The following is a 23,169-nucleotide window of genomic DNA, read 5'->3' as shown; positions in this document are numbered from 1 at the left end:
GAAGGTGCCATTTTCCAAACCTCCTGCCAACATTGAGAATTTTTATTTTTTCATCTTTGTCAAGTTCACAGATAATAAATTGTATCCCATCATTGTTTAATTTATATTCCTTTTTTAGGGAAGCTGACTTTTTTGTGTGTATATTGGTCATTTATATTTCTTCCCTTGTGAACTATTTATTAGTATCCAGTTGTTAATTGTAAATGCTATTTATATGTTAAGACTATCAACACTTTACCATACGTATTTCACTTTTTAGTCTCATTTTATTATTTTTAGGTTAATTTTGATTACAGTTGGATTATATTTTACATATATGTTTTATATTTTATGGTTTAAATATTGAACTTTTATCTTTATAGTTCCTTCTGTTATGACTGTGATTAAAACATTTTCAGGACAAAAGTATTTAATCATGATTAAAACAATTTCAAGATTATAAAACCAATCACGTGATTGTCTTCGAGTTTGTATGTGATTTTTTTTTTTTTTTTTGATATGGAGTCTCATTCTGTTACCCAGGCTGAGTGCAGTGGCGCGATCTTGACTCACTGCAACTTCCACCTCCCGGGCTCAAGTGATTCTCCTGCCTCAGCCTCCCGAATAGCTGAGACTACAGGTATGGGCCACCACGCCCAGCTAATTTTTTATATTTTTGGTAGAGAAGGGGTTTCACCATGTTGGCCAGGCTGGTCTCAAACTCCTGACCTTACATGATCTGCCCACCTCGGCCTCCCGAAGTGCTGGGTTTACAGGCATGAGCCACCGTGCTGTTGTACAGCGTTTTTATGTTTAACTCTTTAGTCTGACATGCTTTTACTTTGTGTATGGCATGAAGTAATGATTGCATCTTTATTTTTCCGAATAGTTAATGATTTAACCTGTTATTGAATAGTTTATTCTTTTCCCACTGGGTTTAAAAACCATATTGAACAAATACAATAAACATTTTACTGTAGTTCTTCTATGTGTATTTCTGGGCTTTTGGCTCTGTTCCATTGCTCTAGTTCTTTTGGCACTAGTACCAAACTTTAAATTCGTGTTATTTTTAGCCTATTTAGTACCTAATATCTCCCTCGTGGTTCTTTTCTAAAATTTTGTTTACCATTCTCAGTTTTTTATTCTTTAAAATAAACTTTAGGATTTTTGACCTGTTTGAAAAATTTCTTTGGGATTTTAAGCAAAATTTGATTATGTTTATAAATTAATTTGAGGGAGAATTAATATATTTACAATGTTCAGTTTTCCAATACAGAAAAACTTTCCAATACAGAAAAATGTATCAAACTGTTTTTAATTTTCTCAGTAAACTTACATTTTTATATAGGTTATTCACTTTTTTTATTCCTAGAAATGTTATTTTTGTTGTTACTATTATAAATAATACTATAACTAAGAATTTTTTTTTTTTTTTTTGAGATGGAGTCTTGCTCTGTCACCCAGGCTGGAGTGCAGTGGCGCTATCTCAGCTCACTGCAAGCTCTGCCTCCTGGGTTCATGCCATTCTCCTGCCTCAGCCTCCTGAGTAGCTGGGACTACAGGCGCCCGCCACCACGCCTGGCTAATTTTTTTGTATTTTTAGTAGAGAAAGGGTTTCACCGTGTTAGCCAGGATGGTCTCGATCTCCTGACCTCGTGATCCGCCCTCCTTGGCCTCCCAAAGTGCTGGGATTACAGGCGTGAGCCACCGCGCCCAGCTAAGAATTATTTTCTATTATGTTTTCTAAGTTTTTGTGGGTTATATGGAAAATTTCATATATTTCCATATAATTGTTTTGTGGCCAGAACAATTAATTTTGTATACTTATTTTATATATATTTTGTATATTTATTTGTAACTGCCCACCTCACTTTTTAATTATTTAGGAGCAAATTTTAGTTTGTTCTATTGAGAAAATGAATATTACTCAATCTGCAGGTTGAATATTTTTGTCTCCATTTTTCTCATGAAATTCTTCTTCAGTTTCTTTTTCTTGCCTGGTTGCAGTGGCTCAAATGTCTAGAACAGTGCTAAATGGATGGTAGTGATAATGAGAATGCTTTTCTTGTTTCTGATTTTAACATTAATACTTTTAGTATTTTACCATTAAGTATGATGCCTGTGTTTGATTTGAGATTTGAATTAACATGAGTATCATGTTAAGAATCAGTCTTTTAATTTTGTTTTATTAATTAAAAAATTGATATTGAATTTTATCGAATGATTTTCAAGATTATTTTGGCAATCCAAAAGTTTTTCTCTGTTGCCCAGTCTGGAGTCCAGTGGTGTGATCATAGCTCACTGCAGCTTTGAACCCCTAGGCTCAAGTGATCCTCTTGCCTCAGCCTCCCAGGTTGGTAGGACTATAGGCATCTGCCATCACACTGGGCTATTTTTTTTTTTTTTTTAGAGATGGGGTCTCGCTATGTTGCCCCTGCTGATCTCAAACTCCTGGCTTCAAGTGATCCTGCCACCTTGGCCTCCCAAAGCACTGGGGTTACAGGGGTGAGCCACTATTCCCAGCCTTATTTTTTACATCTTTAGGGTAACCTATGTTTACATATGAAGTTAGTCTGTGGTTTTCTTTATTATGCTTTATCATTTTTTTTTAAGACGGTATTATGTTAGCTTTCTGTTACTTTTGTCCACTTGAACACTTCGTATACCATGGGAGTTAATTCTGCTTGAAGCTCAGTTAGAACTTGATTATGTAAGTAATCTGAACTAAAAACTTTTTTTGGAAATAATTCCTTATTAACTTTTACATTTTTCCATGGTTACTGATCTGTTGTTTTTTGACTTCTTCCCGGGTCAGTTTGCTTCTAATTATTATTTTGGCTATGTGTCCCAGTATTTGATATGTGGTATTCTCATCACTGAAACCTTCTAAGCATTCATTCTGTAATTGTGTTTTTAATTTATTCTCCAATCAATGATTTATTTTTTTTAAGAACTCTAAAGTTTCCCCAAGAGCTTGGTGGGGTCTTTTTGACTTACACTTTTGTAATTAATGTATAGTTTTATTACGGTGTGATCACAGAATATGGCCAATTTCTTTTGGAAAGAAATTACTTACAATTTTTTTTTGGTAGCCTAATATAAAATCAAGTTTTGCAAACTTTTCTTATATTTTTTTCTTAATGGGCTAGACAGAAGATCCTTCTCTTTAATTATTCATTTATTCATTGAGGATTGTTTCCACCATGTGTCTTATACATGCCAGGCATTGTATTAGGCATTGCAGGATATAAAATGAATAAGTCGTAAGTTTTGTCTTAGGTTGATAAAGTTTGGATGGAACATAGATACATGTAGACCTAATTATAATACAGAAAGAAATGCAACCACAGCGAAATGTACAAAAGCAGCAGGCAGCTAGAGTGGGAGTGAAGCCCTGAAGGTTCTGGGAATACAAAGTTGCCTACGATGGCCAGGAGAGGCTTTCAGTCCCAGTGTGTAAAACATATATTGAGAGCAGAGACAGGCTTTTTGGAGGCAAGGTGATTAATTAGGAAATCACCGCAGACCTTTAGTAATAAATCAGAACATATGAGGGGTGGTAAGAGTGCAAGATGAGAAGAGAGGATTTTCACACCTAAGGGGCAGATAGCAGAAGAGAAGTCCAGACCCGAGGATGAAGGAGGTAGTAGTAAAATTTTATAGATGCCATGGGAGAGCTTTTCAAGGGGTGCTTGGTCAGTTGGGACAAATAGAGCCAAAAGGTCAAGTAAGATGGCTCACGCCTATAATCCCAGCACTTTGGGAGGCTGAGGCGGGCAGATCACGAGGTCAGGTGTTCGAGACCATCCTGGCCCACATGGTGAAACCCCGTCTCTACTAAAAACATGAAAATTGCTGGGCGTGGTGCGTCACGCCTGTAATCCCAGCACTTTGGTGACAGAGCAAGACTCCGTCTCAAAAAAAAAAAAAAAAAAAGCAAAAAGTGTCAGTTGCCTTTGGTCTTTGGGGACTTGGAAAGAGCAGTTTCAGTGAAGTGAGGGAAAAAAAGCCAAGCCACAAGCAGGTTGAGACTAAATGGGATGTGAGATGGTGAAGACAAGTATTTTTTCAGGAGCTTAGTTGTGGAGGGAATGCAGGAGTTAGGGCAGTAATTAAAAGAACAAGGCTGGCTGGGGGCGGTGGCTCACGCCTGTAATCCCAGCACTTTGGGAGGCCAAGGAGGGCAGATCATGAGGTCAGGAGATCGAGACCATCCTGGCTAACATGGTGAAACCCCGTCTCTACTAAAAATACAAAAAATTAGCTGGGCGTGGTCGCGGGTGCCTGTAGTCCCAGCTACTCAGGAGGCTGAGGCAGGAGAATGGCTTGAACCCGGGAGGCAGAGCTTGAAGTGAGCCGAGATCGTGCCACCACACTCCAGCCTGGGCGACAGAGTAAGACTCTGTCTCAAAAAAAAAAAAAAAAAAAAAAGCAAAAAATCAGAAAGACTGTTGTTAGGCTATAAAGACAATGTGAGAACGAGAGCATGTTTAGCTAACGAGGAGCGCACGCTGAGAACAAGAGAAGGCGTGGTTGTTGTCGAGAGTCCTAAGCAGGTGGGAGACACAGGGTGAGACACGAAGCCGAGGTAGGAGGTGGCCTCTTGACAGGAAGAGGGCACCTCTTCTTGAGTCAAAGGCAATGCTTGGAACTGGTAGGGAGTGTGGGCAGAAAGATGGGATCTCCCCCATTTCTTTGCCAGCCTGTGTCATTGTAGAACCTTTAGTCACACTCCTGGACTCTGACTGAAAGGGTCCTGGGTCTTGGCCTCTGTGTTAACAGTTTGCTTCATAGGGAGGATTTAGGATCCATCCCTTCCTCTCCTGGCTACAGAACTAGAAAACAACCTCTACACCAGTGGTCCCTAATGTATTTGGCACCAGGGACCAGTTTCATGGAAGACAATTTTTCCATGGACTGGGAATGAGGGGATGGAGATGATTTCAGGATGAAACTGTTCCACCTCAGATCATCAGGCATCTGAGGCCTATGGGAATCTAATGCCACAGCTGATCTGACAGGAGGTAGAGCTCAGATGGTCACGCTCCCTTGACTGCTGCTCACCTCCTGCTGTGCAGCCTGGCCCCTAACAGACCATGGACAGTTACGTGTCCATGGCATGGGGGCTGGGGACTCCTGCTTTACACTTATGATATAATTTGGATGCTGTGCCCACCCAAATCTCATGCTGAGATGTAATCTCCAGTGTTGGAGGTGGGGCCTGGTGGGAGATGATTGGATCATAGGGGCAGATTTCTCATTAATGGTTTGGTACCATCCTCTTAGTGCTGTTCTCATGATAGTGAGTGAGTTCTTTTATTGATTGATTGATTGATTGATTGATTTTAAGACAGAGTCTCACTCTGTTGCCCAGTCTGGAGTGCAGTGCAGTGGTGCGGTCTTGATCTTGGCTCACTGCAACCTCTGCCTCCCAGGTTCGAGCACACTACCACGCCAGGCTAATTTTTGTATTTTTAGTAGAGACAGGGTTTTGCCATGTTGGCCAGGCTGGTCTCAAACTCCTGACCTCAGGTGATTCACCCTCCTCGGCCTCCCAAAGTGCTGGAATTATAGGCATGAGCCACCACACCCAGCTGATAGTGAGTTCTGGCAAGCGCTGGTCATTTAAAAGTGCCCCCTCTCTTTCTTGCTCCTGCTCTGGCCATGTGACTTATCTGCTCCCACTTTGCCTTCCACCATGATTGTAAGTTTCATGAAGCCTCCCCAGAAGCCGAACAGATGCCAGTATCATGCTTCCTCCATAGCCTGCAGAACCATGAACCAATTAAACTTCTTTTCTTTATAAATTACCCAGTCTCAAGTATTTATAGCAATGCAAGAATGGACTAATACAACTTAACTTTCCTGAGGCTGTTGTCTCTGTTGGGCATTGAAGAGTTTCTAGAAGTCCCTGTTTCTTTATGTGGCATGCAATGGATCATCAGAATAATTCATCCAGTCAATTGTAAACAAAGTGATTGATGGATGCCATCAGATCACAAAAGTTTCTATTACTGTAAATACAAGGCAGTAAGTAAATCAAAATAATGTTTCAAATCCTCAATAGGCCTCTTTTTCTGTTTCTAACTGAAGATTGTCACATCAACACATAAACAAAAATGCGTGTGAGGGAAATGTGTATTTTATGCATTGCATTTTTATATCTGAAGTTTATTTCTATTACTAACTTTAAATGCTGAGGAAGGGATTTGTTTTGGTGCTTACAAAATTTTCCCATTTGCTCTTTGGGCTCTCACAAGTTGACAACAAGTTACTCCCCTGATAGTATGGTGAGACTGAGGGTTTTTTGTCTTTTTCTCTTATTCTAGAAAACACTGTATCCTCTGTATGGAGGGAATTTTCTGGTTTGATTAACACTGTAAATAATTATGAGACAAAGCCTAAATATACAAGATTACTCACAGAGGCTCTTATATTGAGTAAGACATTATGTATTAAAAATCAGGGTTAATAGTTTAACAGGCTCATTATGGTTCAGAAATCCCCTGGGGGACTTCAACCATCTTTTCTGGATGTTCACTTTGCCAAATAGGCTGCCTCTATGTCATATCTCTACCTGAAGGGCGGGCCCAGACACTGATTAGGGGAAGTGTCACCCTTACTATACCAAGAAGTCAGACACTTTGCATAGTCGGACACTATGCAAAGTCAGATACTTCAAGAGCTTTCCTCGGAAGGGAGGATGAAAAGGGAAGGGTGGGAACATCAGCTCAGGTGAGACATATGAATTCAACAAAACATGAGGGATGGTTTGCCACGTCTGCGAGCAGCACAGAAAACGGCAGTTTGCTCCAAGTTCCCAGCACACCAAAGGGGGCAGTAGTGCGTCTGCAAAGTGCGTTGTCAACTTGGTGATAATTTTTGTTTGCATTCACACTCGCTGGCTGATAATCTCAACTGCTCGATGCAATTCAACAGATAACAATGCGGAAGTTTGGTCTAAAGCTACCTGAAATCACTTCCAAGAGCTCTTCAGATAAAGCTGCCTTTGGTAGTCTTTATTAACCCCTGCCATATTTGCCCCTCAGCGTCCCTTGGCTTAGCAGCCCCGGCCTTTGAAGTCCAACCTAAGCATTCTTAGATGGTGAGTGAGGGTCTGCCTTCCCCAGCACCAGCCACCTAGTCAGGCTTGTGGCTCGTCTAACAAACTGGAGCCTGAGATTCTGAGAAAACGAAACCAAACAGTTGTACTCCGGGGTTAACACAGAGCAACTTCCACCTGCTGTACGAGTTGGTGATCCTTTCTCTTGCTGTTAGAGAGCCCCAGTGAAAACTTGAGTGAGATGAGAGAGCATGGAGCCTGCCAGTCTCCCCCTCTGCACACAGACACGCAAACACATTTAACTTTCCATTTGCAGTGACCTGCCCTTCAGTGTGACTTATCAGCTGTTTGGCTTTTGTCACTAAAGGAAAACAAATTGTGGAATATCCCGCTCTGCATGCTCATGAGGTGGCTGAGCCAACTCAGGGGTTATTAGGTGGTTTGCGAGTGAGGAGAAGAATGATCTTCAGTTTCTGACCTCCTGGCACGGTGGCGGGCGGTATTTATCGGGAGGTACATGTGACTGGTTAAGACTCAGAGCCCCAGCTTGAAGGAAACAGCTGCTCTCGGCGTGCTCCGGCACTTGGCAGCTGGACAGGCAGAGTACTGATGTGAAAAATACCACGACAAAACCACCCTAGTAAGTAACTGGAGGACTTTCCTCTCTCTCTCTCTTTCATTCCCTCTCCGTGTGTGTGTGTGTGTGTCTGTGTGTGTGTGTGTGTTGCAAGCCACCAACAACTTTTTATTTTGATTTTGGTTTCCCTCTGGCACGATAGAAGGAGATATTTTATTTGTACCTGTTAACAGCCATTGGTGTTTTCACAGCCCTTTTTTAGAAACTGTTATTTTCGGCAATGGTGTCTTGTAACTTTGAGGATGAATGGGGCATATGGCTTCATTCCTGTCTAGGAAACAGAAAGTTTGTTTCCCAGTGTTCAAGATTTTTCTAGTCCATGGTGTTTAGGTTCAAAGTCAAGATTCAGGTTATGAAGTAGAGACTTCATTGAAGTGCGTTGATGACTAGATTTGAATTTAATCTGTTTCTACCACTGAAACCTGAAAACGTAGTTGTTTAAAGTAACTTGTGAATTTATTGTATGGCTGATTTGATTTTTCCTATTCAATTTTTGAGAATATCTCATTTAACTGTGTAGAACTATCTGCAATATAGAAGATTGACAAAATAATATTTAGATTCACATTAGAAATCATATTTAGATTTCTTGCATGGTTTCCAACTAATTGAAAGCTGTATTTTATAGCTACTTTTTTCCCCCCCAACAAGCTAATTCACCTTCATTACTTTAAAATGTTCAGTTGCCCCTGGTCTTCCTTATTTTAGTGTTTTCGTGATGCTCGGGCTGTTTCTTCCTTGTTTATGACCTGACTGGGAAAGTGCTGCCTGCAGCTGATGATTAACTCTGGGAGGCCTGGCATTCAAATTATGGAGAGGACCAGCTCTTTCTCAGGTTCATTCAGCAGTAATGGTGCTTGCTCTTGGGCGAGCAGCAAAGCAGGCACCATGCTGGAACTGAGCTGTTGTTCGGTGACTTTTGTCCTTCCTTGGTAGTCACCAGACAGAATGCTTCAGAGGAAAGGCAAAAGGGGGAAAGAGAGAGGGCAGAGCTCTAAACTGATGACATAAAGCTCTGAAAGTGACAGGTCTTTGAATCAGAGGCTGCAGGGAGATAACCAAACAGGTTCCTGTTTCTGGAGATTGCATGGACCTCGAGGAGGGTGGGCAGAGAGGGGCTGTTTTTATTTGAAGTCTCACCAAATGGTTGTTTTGCTTGTGATAAGCCTAGGACAACCTGGAGTGCGCTTGTTTCCTTGTGTGACAAATGGATTCTCATACAGGCTCAAGCTATACGGTTTTCTTTCACCCTCTGCCCCCTGCCATGAGGGAACACTGTTCTCTCCCCACCCTTACCATCCCTTGTTGTTTGTGGAGAATAGATTAAAAATGACCCAGGGCACGCCACTTCTGCGGTCGAGTTTCCCTCAACACAGTGGGCCTTGAGTACCACACCAACCAATGTTCTCTGATGGAAGCAGTTTCAGATGCCCTGTCTAAACAAATGGCTAGTCTGACATGGAGAAGCTCTCCACCTTCTTTTCCTTAGAATGTAGAAGAATCCACAAAATGTAGAGTGGCCAATGAGGAAAAATAGTCCCAACTTCTCTGTTCCTCAGTATGGCATTTGTGTGAGGTCCTTGGGTCAGCCCTTGGCCATGTGGTCTGTGACTTCCCTATCTGACTGCTGGGGGAGGGGGGGTCCTCCTGAGTCATTCTTTAGGGAGTTTGTTCCTGGTATAGTTTCAGTTTTTCCACAGGTTGATAGTGGAAGAGAACCCTCTGGTGAAATTGTGTCTCTGGAATCATCCAGCCTCCCATAATAAAATGGAATGTCTAAATGGGAGCAGTTGAATTATCCAACTGCTGTATTTTTGAGGGCCAACAGACTCTTTTGAAAAACCCATGATAGCCTGACTTTTCAAAATATTAATAGCAAAATAATAAAAAATAATGATTTTACTTGCAGATAGTACATCCACTGACTCAAAGACTTTTTGACCTGGATAGGAATGATAGAATGTGCGATTTAACTCTTTCATTTCAAAGATGAGGAAACTGTAGCAAATTTATCAGAGTCACAGTGCAGAGCCAGAAGAGAGAGCTCAAGGCTTCTACGACTATTACCATCATAATTTCAACGCTAATAACAATCCCTTACGTTTATTGTGCACTTACTATGCCAAATGATGTGCTGAACAAGTGTATTTATTTTCGTAGTCTCCTCACAATAACTCTATGTGTTATATATTATTATTCCAGTTTTATAAATAGGAAACTGAGGTTCTTGACCATACGTAACACAGACAGGAGGGACACCCTTAGTTACTTGACCATATGTAACATAGACACGTGGGACACCTGGATCTGATTGTAGAACCTGTACACATTAAAAAATAAAAGTGGAATCCCACCCATTTAAATTTAAAAACTCACAACATGCAAATGAGAGTATTTCCAGCACAATATGATTACACACACAATGTGTGTTATGGCCTTTTCGAGTTCTCCGTGACAGGAAGGGCTAGGTTTCCCCCGGTGACAGTCCAAGCCCAAGCTCTATAGGATCACTGGCTGGTGGCATGTTTTTCTCTTTGAAAATAGTTCAGTGACGGTCCTGATGTTGGTAAGAACAGCAACCGGGAACTTTGTTATTACCCTCCAGCACATGGCTCCCATGCCCCTTCTGGCCTTTCCCTCCATTTTTCCTGTCACTCCTTTCCTTTGGAGGACAGCAGCTCCACCCATGCCCCACCCCAAATAGCTGGCTTAGTGTTGATAAAGCTATTATCAGACCCATTCCCTGTGCTCAGCCTGGAAGGTTGGTTGTCTGAGTAGGTTGTTGATGAATAGAAACCATGCACTCTGCCACTCTGCTCTGTTTTTTTGATCTGTGGGTGTAGGGGGTGGGTCACAGGGCAGGAGACTAGCTGGCAGTGGCGAGGGAGGAGAGGTGTGCTTTTCTCTGCTGCCTGCACCTGCCATTTACCCTGAGTCATACTTCTCCGCACACCAGTTGCATATCTAAAGCTCTGACTGTCTCATGGGTGGGCCATAAACCTGTGGATTTTCTGGGTCATCAGACACGCAGAGCCCTTAAGAAACCTGCCTCCTGAATCCTTTTAAAAATGTTATTTGGCTGTCCACGTTCCTCCACTTTAGGTTAAGTGTCAAAATTAGGATTGGAGATAATGGGAAAGAGCATCAGGTAGTACGTAATCAGTAGGGGACCTTTGATCAATCAGGAGGAAAATCAAGCAAGTATGCCATGTGTGGATATCTCTGAGAAAGTTATCAATGTTTCTGCAAGGTCGTTCTGACAAGATTACACATTTTGAAGATTAAGCTATTTATATCATGAAAGAGGAATTTTTTTTTTTTTTTTTTGAGACGGAGTCTCGCTCTGTCACCCAGGCTGGAGTGCAGTGGGGTGATCTCGGCTCACTGCAAGCTCCGCCTCCCGGGTTCACGCCATTCTCCTGCCTCAGCCTCCCGAGTAGCTGGGACTACAGGCACCCACCACTACACTCGGCTAATTTTTTTGTATTTTTAGTAGAGACGGGGTTTCACTGTGTTAGCCAGGATGGTCTCGATCTCCTGACCTGGTGATCTACCCGCCTTGGCCTCCCAAAGTGCTGGGATTACAGGCGTGAGCCACTGCGCCCAGCCCGCATGAAAGAATAATTTTTAATCTTTAATCCCACCTGCCTGCTGTCTCTAAAACTAAGCCCAACTCAGTAGTAGTCAGTGATGTGGTTTGCTAGACCACAACCACTGGGAATGGCCTCCAATCCTTGCTAGGAATTGCTCACTTCTGTAGAAATTGGCATTGTACAGGGGGTGTTATATGGGTACACGTGAAGTGGACTCAGAATCACGACAGAGTCCACAAGTCATGCTCTGGAGCTGATTTGAAAGAAAATAAAATGATTGATTCGTTTTGGGGTCCTTTTACAATAAGGAAATACATTCTGGGATACAATGCCTATTTTGTTTCTTTGTTTTTGCCTGATTGTGTGTTTCAAAGACATCTGCTTCCAAAAAGTTAACTTTCCTGGATCCTCCTTTCCCTTGGTATTGATTGCTCACTTACAGTCCCTGGAGTTAACAGCTCCTGTGTCATGTTCCCACTGCTCTATGGGATTTGAAGTCTACGGATTTTTTTGCTGTTTCAAGTGATTATTATAGCTTCAGAGTCTGTGGTGTGTAGAGTCGCTGTGCTTTGATCTTTGAGCTCATCTTTTGTATTGAGAAGATGAACCCCTGCATTTATATATACTGGCATAAGGCACTTTCTTGCACCTTGCCATAATCCCATGAAAGAGGGAGGGTATCATCACCATTGTTTTCAAAGAGGAAACAGAGGACGAGAGAAAATGAGTGACTTGTCTATGGTCATGGGAAAAGTAACTGTCAGAGCTCAACTATATCTCTTGTCTACTGACTCCAAGTGCGAGGCTTTTTCTGTTAGTTATACTATCTTTCTTTTGTTGTTTTTTTTTTTGAGACGGAGTTTCACTCTGTCACCCAGGCTGGAGTGCAGTGGCACGATCTTGGCTCACTGCAAGCTCTGCCTCCCGGGTTCACACCATTCTCCTGTCTCAGCCTCCTGAGTAGCTGGGACTACAGATGCCTGCCACCACGCCTGGCTAATTTTTTTGTATTTTTAGTACAGACGGTGTTTCACCATGTTAGCAGGATGGTCTCAATCTCCTGACCTGGTGATCCACCCACCTTGGCCTCCCAAAGTGCTGGGATTACAGGCATGAGCCACCATGCCTGGCCTAGTTATGCTATCTTTCAAAGAAAGACCAATTTCAACTATTTCATAACCATTCACTTACATAATCTGTGGAATTATCTTTGGTGATAAAAAGTTGTGTAATTTGTATTCTCTTCTGATAGGCAAAGAGTGAATGGGTAACTGATTTGCGACATGCCACTCATGATATTTCCAAAGCCTATGGACATTTGACTTTGGAAACAGGGTCAGCTTAGTCTGCAGACACAGTATTTGCTCAGGGTAATTTTGTTTGTTTGTTTTTTCAGACGAAGTCCCACTCTGTCACCCAAGCTGGAGTGCAGTGGCACGATCTTGGCTCACTGCAACCTCTGCCTCCCAGGTTCAAGTGATTCTCTTGCCTCAGCCTCCTGAGTAGCTGGGACTACAGGCATGCGCCACCACACCCAGCTAATTTTTGTATTTTTAGTAGAGACGGGTTTTCACCGTGTTGGCCAGGCTGGTCTTGAACTCCTGACCTCAGGTGATCCACCCACCTTGGCTTCCCAAAGTGCTGGGATTATAGGCATGAGCCACTGCACCTGGCTAGCTTAGGGTAATTTTTTTTTTTTTTTTGAGACAGAGTCTTGCTTTGTCGCCCAGGCTGGAGTACAGTGGCTTGATCTCAGCTCACTGCAATCTCCGCCTCCCAGGTTCACACCATTCTCCTGCCTCAGCCTCCCTAGTAGCTGGGACTATAGGTGCCCGCCACCACGCCTGGCTAATTTTTTTGTATTTTTAGTAGAGACGGGGTTTCACTATGTTAGCCAGGATGGTCTCGATCTCCTGACCTTGTGATCCACCTTGGCCTCCCAAAGTGCTGGGATTACAGGCGTGAGCCACCGCGCCCAGCCACAGCTTACGGTAATATTTTCAAAGGAACTTAGTGATCATTTTTCTGTCTTGAAGACTCATGTGGTCAAGTTGGAGTTATACCAACTACGGCATGATGTAACATTCAGCTTTTAGAGACAATTTGGTTGTTTCCTGAGGTATGAAAACTGCAGTCTGCTCTTCAGTGTGCACGCTCCTTGCCCGAAAAAACCATCAGCATTCTTGAAAGTTCTGCCTGGGTACAGCACCTTTATTCCTGTGGCGGTATAGTGCACTCTAATCACCATGAATAGTGTCCACTGTGATCATTTCCCTCTGCATGATTATCTGCCCACAACTGAGAGAGTCTTAACTTGCTAGAATAATGGGGATGCTTCACTATCTGTCAGTTTCCCAATATGGCAATTCAGTTCATTGTATGACAGTATCATCAGAATGTTGCCAAGATCATAAAAATGGCAGTGCATGTTGCCTGATGATTTTACAGTGCATATTGTAATGGCCAGGGCTTAGAGGCAGGGGAAAAACGTGGACAGCTTTGTGACAAGAGTCTCTATTATAGTGTTTCTTTCTAAAGTAACTTTTTCTGAGTATGAATGTGAAAGGTAGCCTTCTTTGAATTAAAAAATATTCTGAAAAATGTTTAATGTCTGAGCTGACTCAAGAGCATTTTTCTTTAGTGATTACTGTAATAATCAGAAATTTCTTCACCTTTCAAGAGGACAAAAGGGAACAACTATGATTTAAAAAAAAAAGAATATGAAATAGTAAGTTAAAAGTATACCTTCCTGGATTATGGTCTGTGGAATGTGGGGTAATAGAAACCTTGATGCCCCTATTGTAAATGGAGAATTCAACTCAATATATAAATGACTTCTGTGGTTGTAGATATCCCATCTTTTAAGTTTCTATTTGAATAGATTGGTAATTTTATTTTCTGAAGTCTTCTCTATTTGTCAAATGCTGCCTTATCTTTGTTGGTTCAGGTGGATCGATCTCCACCCCACAATAGGTTCTAAGCCCCTTGGAAAGATCATTATGCCATTGATTTGCTAAAGTATTATAAGTGTTCTCAGAGTTTCAACTCTTAATATGTTCCAGGTGCAACTTTGGCAGAGAGCTAGTAACATGGGGAAAAAATATGGAAAAAAATTAAATTCATATCTAATCCCACAAGCATGTTTTAGCCACTATCTTTTTTTTTTTTTTTGAGATGGATTCTCACTCTGTCACCCAGGCTGGAGTGCAGTGGCACAATCTCAGCTCACTGCCACCTCCATCTCCCGGGTTCAAGCGATTCTCCTGCTTCAGCCTCCTGAGTAGCTGCGACTATAGGTACCTGCCACCACGCCTGGCTGATTTTTGTATTTTTAGTAGAGACGGGGTTTTGCCATGTTGACCAGGCTGGTCTTGAATTCCTGACCTTAAGTGATCTGCCCGCCTTGGCCTCCCAAAGTGCTGGGATTACAGGTGTGAGCCACTGTGCCTGGCCTAGTCACTACTTTTCTGTTGTTGAATTGTTTCAAAATCACAGACAAATAACCGCATTTGAGTGTATGTATGCAGTTTTAATTGCTTGTCCTTTTCCTATCTGGGGCGTTTGTACTATGCTGGAGACCTTAATAGTTAATGAATTGACCAAAAGCAGGAGCGACAAGCTATGGAAGAACTCAGGCAGAGAGGTGATCAATCTGTGATGGAATCAGACTCCATTAAAAAAAAATTAGCTTAGTCAGTTCTCTGTTTTGTTTTGAGAAAGTGAAAATTTCCCCTCCATCCAGCAATTCAAATTTGGCTGAACCAAGTTTCCTTGGAGTCTTTTACCTAAATTAACTTTGGGAAGATACCAGGAGGAATTCTTTCCTAGGAATGTGCACACATGGGTTGGTTTTACAGAACTCCCTAGACCTGGAATGAAAAGAGTAAAGAAGAAATGTCCTTTTCTGGCCACACTCTAACAACTTGCTTGTGACTATCAGGGATGAATCTCTTCAAGTCTCAAGTTAATATAGATTTCTGGAGGTCATAAACTACTCAAGAATTTTAAACAGTTTTAAATAAGAATTGGGTATAATCTCCATATTTGGTTCTGGAAAACTCATACCATGAGTTCAATTTGACTGAACTTTGAATTCTGCTCAGCTTTCAGTTCTGTTTTTTAAAAGTAGAAAGTATTCCATTTATGCATGGAATGCTTGCAGTTCAAAATCTTATGAGTTGACACGATGCTTTAGAGATCATTTTTTTTTATGGTAAGGACAGCGCCCAGTCTGAATGGTGGTGCTAGAGATTCCTCTGTAATCCGTTTCTCTCCCCAGTCACTCTTGATTCTGAAATGAATCCATCTCTTTCCACTTTTCTTCTCTTGTAGGCATTTAAACTGTGTCTGCTATTGAGAGAGGAAACAAAATAACACTTATTTTCACATCACTCAGAGGTAGACAGCATTAGCACTCTTGCAGAAGAGAAAAATAAATTTTAGAGAAGTCATATACCTTGTAGAAGGTCACAAGCCAGTGAGTAAGAGACTAGTCCTAGTCTGCCTGGAAACAAACTAGGTGCCTTTTTCATCCAATCACACTGTCTCTCACTATGTCTATGTTAAAACTGACAACCTTGGCCGGGTGCGGTGGCTCATGCCTGTAATCCCAGCACCTGAGGTCGGGAGTCTGAGAACAGCCTGACCAACAAGGAGAAACCCAGTCTCTACTAAAAATACAAAATTAGCCAGGTGTGGTGGTGCATGCCTATAATCCCAACTACTTGGAAGGCTGAGGCAGGAGAATCACTTGAACCCAGGAGGCAGAGATTGCGATGAGCCAAAATTGCACCATTGCACTCCAGCCTGGGCAACAAGAGTGAAACTCTATCTCAAAACAACAAAACTCTATGAAAAAGGAAGCCATTCTGTGGAGTTGAGATTCTGCTGTCCTTGTCATGCAATTGACATTATGTCATGTCATGCCTAATACATACCCATTTCTATTAGAAGGATGCTGTAGGACAAAGAAATATCCCTGGACTCTGGATTTGTGATTGCACCCTGCAGTCTCCTTTTAGCTTCTACCCAGAACACATTCAGTTTTTATTATTGAGGTGTTCCCTCAACTGCTGCTCTGCATCTTTGGCAGGGTGCTACTGCAGAGCTAAGCCTTTGGCAACACTCAAAAATCATTATACTATCTCAGATGGTGACAGGTATGAAAAAGATCTTGACTGTTGGGCTAGCTGATTAACTAGCAGTGACAGTTTGCTTTAAAATATATTTGGTTTTTACAAGAAGTGACATAATATTGGCACCAAGAAGGAAAATCATATTCATTCCCATGAAATGTTTCTTGGGGCCATGATTACAGATAGACAAAAAGGCCAAGCAGACCTTGAAGCAGAACCAGTGTAAAATATCTCATGCTATTTTAATTCTTTATGTTTTTAGAGGGAATATTGCTTTCAACGTGTCTTTGGAATTTGCAGGAACTTTGGTTGGCTTAAGCCAGTAATGGTGGATTTATTATGTAAGAATTGAAGGTTTGTCTTTTTCAGCTACAAAGATGACTGAGACATGTGTCATGCATAAAATTCTGCAACTATTTGAAACACCATCTCGCATCTAACTTGTGGATGAGAGGCTAATATATTTGGAAAATTGTTTTGAGCTTTAATCACCAGTTTTAGAAATTTTTCTCAACCAAAACTTCAGGAAGTACAGTCTAGTAGAATCCAGGATTTCCATGTAGGTAAAAAAAGCAAGGGACAACATCCAGAATATATTTTCATACAAGATGATTCACTTGGTATTTCTTTTCTTTTCTTTTCTTTTTTTTTTTTTTTTGAGAGAGAGAGAGTCTCACTCTGTCACCTAGTCTGGGGTATAGTAGCACAATCTTCGCTCACTGCTACCTCTGTCTCCTAGTTCAAGCGATTCTCCTGCCTCAGCCTCCTGAGTAACTGGGATTACAGGTGCCCACCACCACACCCAGCTAATTTTTGTATTTTGTTTTAGTAGAGATGGGGTTTTGCCATATTGGCCAGGCTGGTCTTGAACTCCTGACCTCAAGTGATCTGCCCACCTCGGCCTCCCAAAGTGTTGGGATTACAGGTGTGAGCCACTGCGCCTGGCCTCACTTGGTATTTCTAAACATTTGCTTTTGTGCTGCATATTGCACAAACATGAAGAATATAGAATTTATCCCATAGGATTTTACTGTTTAGTTAAATAGATCAATATTTTTAAAAGGTTACAATAATCATCTTACAATACATAAATGTATATTCTGTAAAAGAGAATGTTTCCAAAATGTTCTGTGGGAATTCAGAGAAAGGAGATAACTAACTATATCAGGATGAATCAGAGATGATTCCCTTGCGTTGGTGACACTTAAGCTGGGTATAAAAGGATAAAAAGTCATTGTTCAAGAAGAAAAAGACTATATTTGAAAGAGTGCATTCCAGGACTAATGTGTAACTTGATAGAGCTGAATCATAGAGTACATGTTGGAAGAGGGAGGGGAGAAAAGGAGCAAAGATAAGGTGGTTCTGGGTGGTTAACAGTAGTGTTTGCCCTTCTGAAGCATATTGGTATTTTTGAGAACCGATTTATATGTGGCAAATTTCAACCATATATAAAAATAGACAAAATTAATCATAATTAACCCCCATTTATTATCTAACTTTAACAATTTTCAATTCATGGTCATTCTTATTTAATTTATATATCCCTACTGATGTTCTCCCTTTCCCATATTAGCTTTGAAGTAAATCCCAGATATTTCATCATTCCATCTGTAAATATTTTAGTATGTGTTTCTAAAAGATAAGTTCTCTTAAAAAGTTCACAATGTCATTCAGACATCCAAAATAATTAATAATAATTCTTAACTATTATCGTAGTTTGTCAAGTAGAGGGATGACATGAATACATTTGCATTCTGGAAAAAAATCTCTGAAGGCAATAAGGAGGACAGATCAGAGAAAGAAAAATACCAAAGACCAAAAGAAGACTTCAAAGATAGGTTTGAACCAAGACAATGATAATAGAGAGGGTGGAAGAATTTTCAAAATGTTTAAAAGGTAAAGTTGATAGTTCTTGAGATTAATTGTATTTGGGTATGCAGGAAAGAAGGGAGTTAAAGAAGTTTTGGAGGTTTTAATTTGAATAATCAGCATATGAATATGCCATTAGCCTATATAGGGAAAGGATTCCTTGAAAAGCAGTTAGCCTGGTTCAGCATTATACAGAGACTATAGGAAACAAATCAAAAAATATTTTCCTATTACCCTCAAACAAAACTTTGAGATTTCCACTTGTAGTCCTAGCTACTCGGAAGGCTGAGGCAGGAGGATTGCTGGAGTCCAGAAGTTTGTAGCCAGTTTGGGCAACATAGTGAGACCTCATCTCAAGAAAACAACAACGCAACTTTGAGACTCAGAGCATTTGGGATAATTCTGATTGCTGCACCTTAAGAAAGCCATTAATGCCAGCCATGGTGGCTCATGCTTGTAATTCTAGCGCTTTGAGAGGCTGAAGCAGGAGGATCACTTGAGCTCAGGAATTCCAAGACCAGCCTGGGCAACATACTTGCAGACAGCAGTACACTTCATTCCTAAACATTTTATCATGTATATACGTATATTACCAACTAGAGTTGGTTATTGCAGAATTTGTATTTCACACAAGAGAGATTAAACTTATACATTTATTTTCTCAATGGGAAAAGCCGTGATTCAAGAAAGATTAACACAATTCATGGCTGATTCTTACTCGATTATTTATGAAAGCAAGAAACTGAGAACCTCTTGATTTTCAAAAGTTGTTGCCATACAGAGCAGCCACATCCTACTACAAAACAGCCTTTGAGTAACTATCAAGTATTGTCCTGGCAAAGCACGTTCCTCTCAATAAGTGTTAATTGAATTTGAATGTAAAGAAACTGACACCTAGAAATGCAAGCTTTTTGCCAGTAACTGATAGAGCTGGTACTAGAACAAATTACTTCTAATGGTTTCTCACTGAGCATCACTCCTTACCTCTAACAACTCTGAATAGTAATAATGGAACACAGAAGATGCTTTATTAGTAAAAAGGTAATGCTTTCTACATCAAGTCATTGTGAGATTGCTCAAGGCTCAATGGGACCGAGTAGTTGGGCTGTAGGAAAGGAGGTAAAATGCTCTCACAAAAAAAGAACTCTCTATACACAATGGAAAAAAAAATGCCTGTGTTCATATTTATCCTCTGACTTCCTCCAGAAGAGGATTAAAGCAGCTGATGACAAAAAGCAAAAATAAAACACAACTGAAAATGATTAACACAGGAATAAAACAAGGGCCAAAATCCACCAGTTAGTCAGGCGGGGAATACATTTGGACCTAGAAAGCTTTAAAATGTTCTCAATTATGTCAAATTCTGACATGTTAAATCTTGCTGATTGGTTCAAGAATTAAAAATCAAGTTGAGATGGTGTCTAAAAGACATGTTCATTCAAATGTTTTTTGTTGATGAAGATATCGAGTATTCATCTGGAAACTGAAAAACTCAGTCAAATAGCCAGGCATTTGCCTACACAAGAAACAGACATTCTGATACTAGAAAAGATTTTAGGGGTTTGATTGATTTTTTTTTTGGTTTCCATTTTGATGTTATGGCATCAGTCTGTATCAGTGGTTCTCAACTGAGAGTGATTTTGCCTTCTGAAGGCATTTGGCAATGTCTGGGGACATTTTTTATAGTCTCCACTGGGAGTGGCAGTGGAGTATTACTGGCATCTAGTGAGTAGAGACCAAGGATGCTGCTAAACATCCCAAAATGCTCACGATAGCCCTGCATGACAATCAATTATCCAACCAAATATGTCAATAGTACCGAGGTTGAGAAATCCTGATCTATGTGAAACAATTAAAAATCTCACTCAAACATGCCTTCAAAGACACTTTAGATGAGTTACATGCAACATTTTTGCTTGTCTGCTGCTGAGCAGTAAGTGGTGATGGCCTAATACACTTGTAGAAATACCGCTGCACTGGCATCAGGGTGGAGATGAGATGTCATGGCCAGTACTTCAGAATGAAAAGCCAAGTTGAATGGTTCACAACACAGGCTGACAGCACTCTTTGGTGTCCAAAAGATCAAATGTTGGCAGGCAAGGATACTGATATTTAGTCAGCAGAAAATATTCAAAGCAATGAGGGACACATTGTTGTTTCTGGGGATTTTTTTGTGGGGTGTTTTTTTTTTTTTTTTGGCAAGGTCTGGCTCTATTGCCCAGGCTGGAGCGCAGTGGTGCAATCTCGGCTCACTGTAACCTCTCTGCCTCCCAAGTAGCTGGGACTACAGGCAGGCACCACCACACCCAACTAATTTTTGTATCATTTGTAGAGAAGGGGGTTTCACCATGTTGGCCAGGCTGGTCTTGAACTTGTGAGCTCAAGCACTCCCCCTGCCTCAGCCTCCCCAAGTGCTGGGATTACAGGTGTGAGCCACTGCTCCCAGCTGACACATTGTTGATGAGGACAGAACAAAGGATCTTTAGGTCATAAGTCATGGGACAGTTGATCCTGGGACTTGGGAAGTTCATTTCTCTGTTTCTGGCTTTTTTCGTCTTCAAAAACTCACTCAGAAAAGAGAACTGAGGGCATCAGAGCAGGCTGATTTGATACACTCTTGCTGCCAACCTGATGACTGTATATCTCTGATTTATGTGATCCTTTCTCATGTTCTCCTTGCTAATTATAACTATTATCCATGTTTGTAACCATGTTTTTCTTCCTTCGTTCATATCATAACTGGAACCCATCCTCTTCCCTTTGGTTATCTTCTCTTCCTTCTGAATTTTCAGCTTCCTCTACTAGACTCTCCTAATCAGTGCATAGGTGTGCTTCAGTAACTCTCATCTTTTAAAAATATCCTTTGCTTGCCTCTTCACTGCAATTCTAAACAAACTTGTTGAGCTCATATTCTACACACATTATCTTTGTTTCTTTACCTCTCGTTTACTCTTGCACTCACACCAACCTAGCCCCTGCCCACAGTTCTGTAAAACTACTTTTGTCAAGGTCACCAGTGACCTCCTTGTGTTAAATTCTAAAAAAGCAGATAATTTCCCTTTCTCCTCTTATTTAACTTTGCAGTAGCATTCAACATGATTGACAGCTTCAGCTTCCATTCTATCCCTGGCCCTCATGGCACAGCGTGCTTTTAAGTTTTCCTTCTCTTTCTCTGACAGGAGCTCCTCAAGATGCTTTGCTGCTACTCCTCCCCTCTCTGACCTCTAGATGTTGGAAAGCCCAAGGCTTAAGAGTGGGTCCTCTTGTCCTGCCTCTTTATACTTTCTTCCAGAGCGATCTGAACCATTGCCATGGCGCTAAATGCTGCTCACCTGGTGATAACTCCCAATTGTAAATTCTGTCTCAGATCTTTCCCTGGAGCTCCAATTTGTATATGTAACTGCAACTCAAGATCCACACATAGAGTTTCTCATCTGGCCTGTTTAGTTCACTGCCGGATACCCAGGCCCTGGCATAATGTCTGGAAGGTAGAGACATATTTGTTGAGCCACTAAAGAATGATTTGGATACTGGGCCTAAAACAGACACATTTTTTTCTGTGACAAGGTAAGAGTTAGCTGCTTTTATTGTTAGAGTTACACTGTTATTAGATTAAAAGATAACATTTAGACCAGGCACGGTGGTTCATGCCTGTAATCCTAGCACTTTGGGAGGCCGAGGCAGGTGGATTGCTTGAGGCCAGGAGTTTGAGACCAGCCTGGCCAACATGGGGAAACCTCGTCGCTACTAAAAATACAAAAATTAGCTGGGCGTGGTAGTGCATTGCCTATAGTCCCAGCTATTTGGGGGGCTGAGGCAGGAGGCTCACTTGAACCTGGGAGGCAGAGGTTGCAGTGAGCCAAGATGGTGCCACTCCACTCCAGCCTGGGCAACAGAGCGAGACTGTGTCTCAAAAAAATTAAAAATAAAAAAAGTAACACTTAAGTGTCACCCAGAAAAAAAAAAAGAAACAAGAAACTATTTAATAACTGCTTCTTGGTTGATGGATAGATTGATTAATCAACTGGAAATGTATTAATACTTAATCTTTTTGTGTTCCAACTTATTTATTTATAACATAGAAATAATGCTATTATTTGTCAAATCATTTTAAAGGACAAAGGTAATTGCTTTTTAATATCCTGTGGAGAAAGACATTAACTACATACAAAATTGCACACAAGATGGTGTGGAGATTGCGTGTATTATCAATTTCCTTAGTGTGAGGACTGCATTGTGTTTGCATCTGAACTCTTGTGGTTTGTGAGCCAACAAAATATCATCAGTCCTCATTGTTGTAAGTTTTATTTGAAAGCTACCATTGGATAGTGTTCTTGTGATGTGGCTAGAATTATATAATTGTCTATGCAGCCTCGCAGCCATCTCTCAGCTGCCCTGCACTGAGAGGTGCCAGGTGAGGTTGGTGGACAGCACAGCACAGTAGCCCCTGGCTGAGGCCTAGGCTAGAGCAGAGTGGACTTTCTGGCATCTGGCCAAGGTGCTGAAGGGTAACGGGGGTGAACAAAGTGGAGAAGGAAGCAACTTCATGGGCAGGAGTCAGGAGTAGTAGATCTAGACCTGGACAGGATCATAGATACTTCTGCAAAAGAGAAAACCTGTTTTCAGAATTGAATGTTCAGCCTGAAGTTGCTCATGGAATCTTGAGAGGAGATGAAAATTTCAGTATCTTAAATTTTTGTGACTCCAAACAACTGATGATGAGAATCACGAGGTGAAGTTATTTTTCCTCTCCTTTTGCGTTGGGCAAGTCCATTTGCTTTAAGGTAAAAAAAATGACATTGAGTGGTAGAACCTCAGGAATTTTTTTTCCCTGTGTCTTTTTCAGAAATCCTCTGGGGCAATTGGCCTTTGTGTGTTTGAGTAGAGGTTATG

At 41.2% G+C, this 23,169-nt stretch overlaps 1 protein-coding gene across 2 annotated transcripts in view; it reads left to right on the top strand.

The window, feature by feature from the left end:
* Positions 1 to 23,169, top strand: part of RASGRP3 (RAS guanyl releasing protein 3) — a 129,692-nt gene that overhangs the window by 32,463 nt on the left and 74,060 nt on the right. The window contains exon 1 of one of the 2 annotated variants that reach the window (XM_063648822.1): positions 7,213 to 7,682. The exons of the other annotated variant lie outside the window; for it this stretch is intronic. The gene's annotated coding sequence lies outside the window, so the exon portion shown is untranslated. Of the gene's footprint in view, positions 1 to 7,212; positions 7,683 to 23,169 lie in introns of those variants that run through there. 2 annotated transcript variants of the gene reach the window in all.

The sequence above is a fragment of the Pongo pygmaeus genome, chromosome 12 (assembly GCF_028885625.2).
Source record: "Pongo pygmaeus isolate AG05252 chromosome 12, NHGRI_mPonPyg2-v2.0_pri, whole genome shotgun sequence".
NCBI classification, from domain to species: Eukaryota; Metazoa; Chordata; class Mammalia; order Primates; family Hominidae; genus Pongo; species Pongo pygmaeus.
This window is presented reverse-complemented; position numbering and strand designations above follow the sequence as displayed.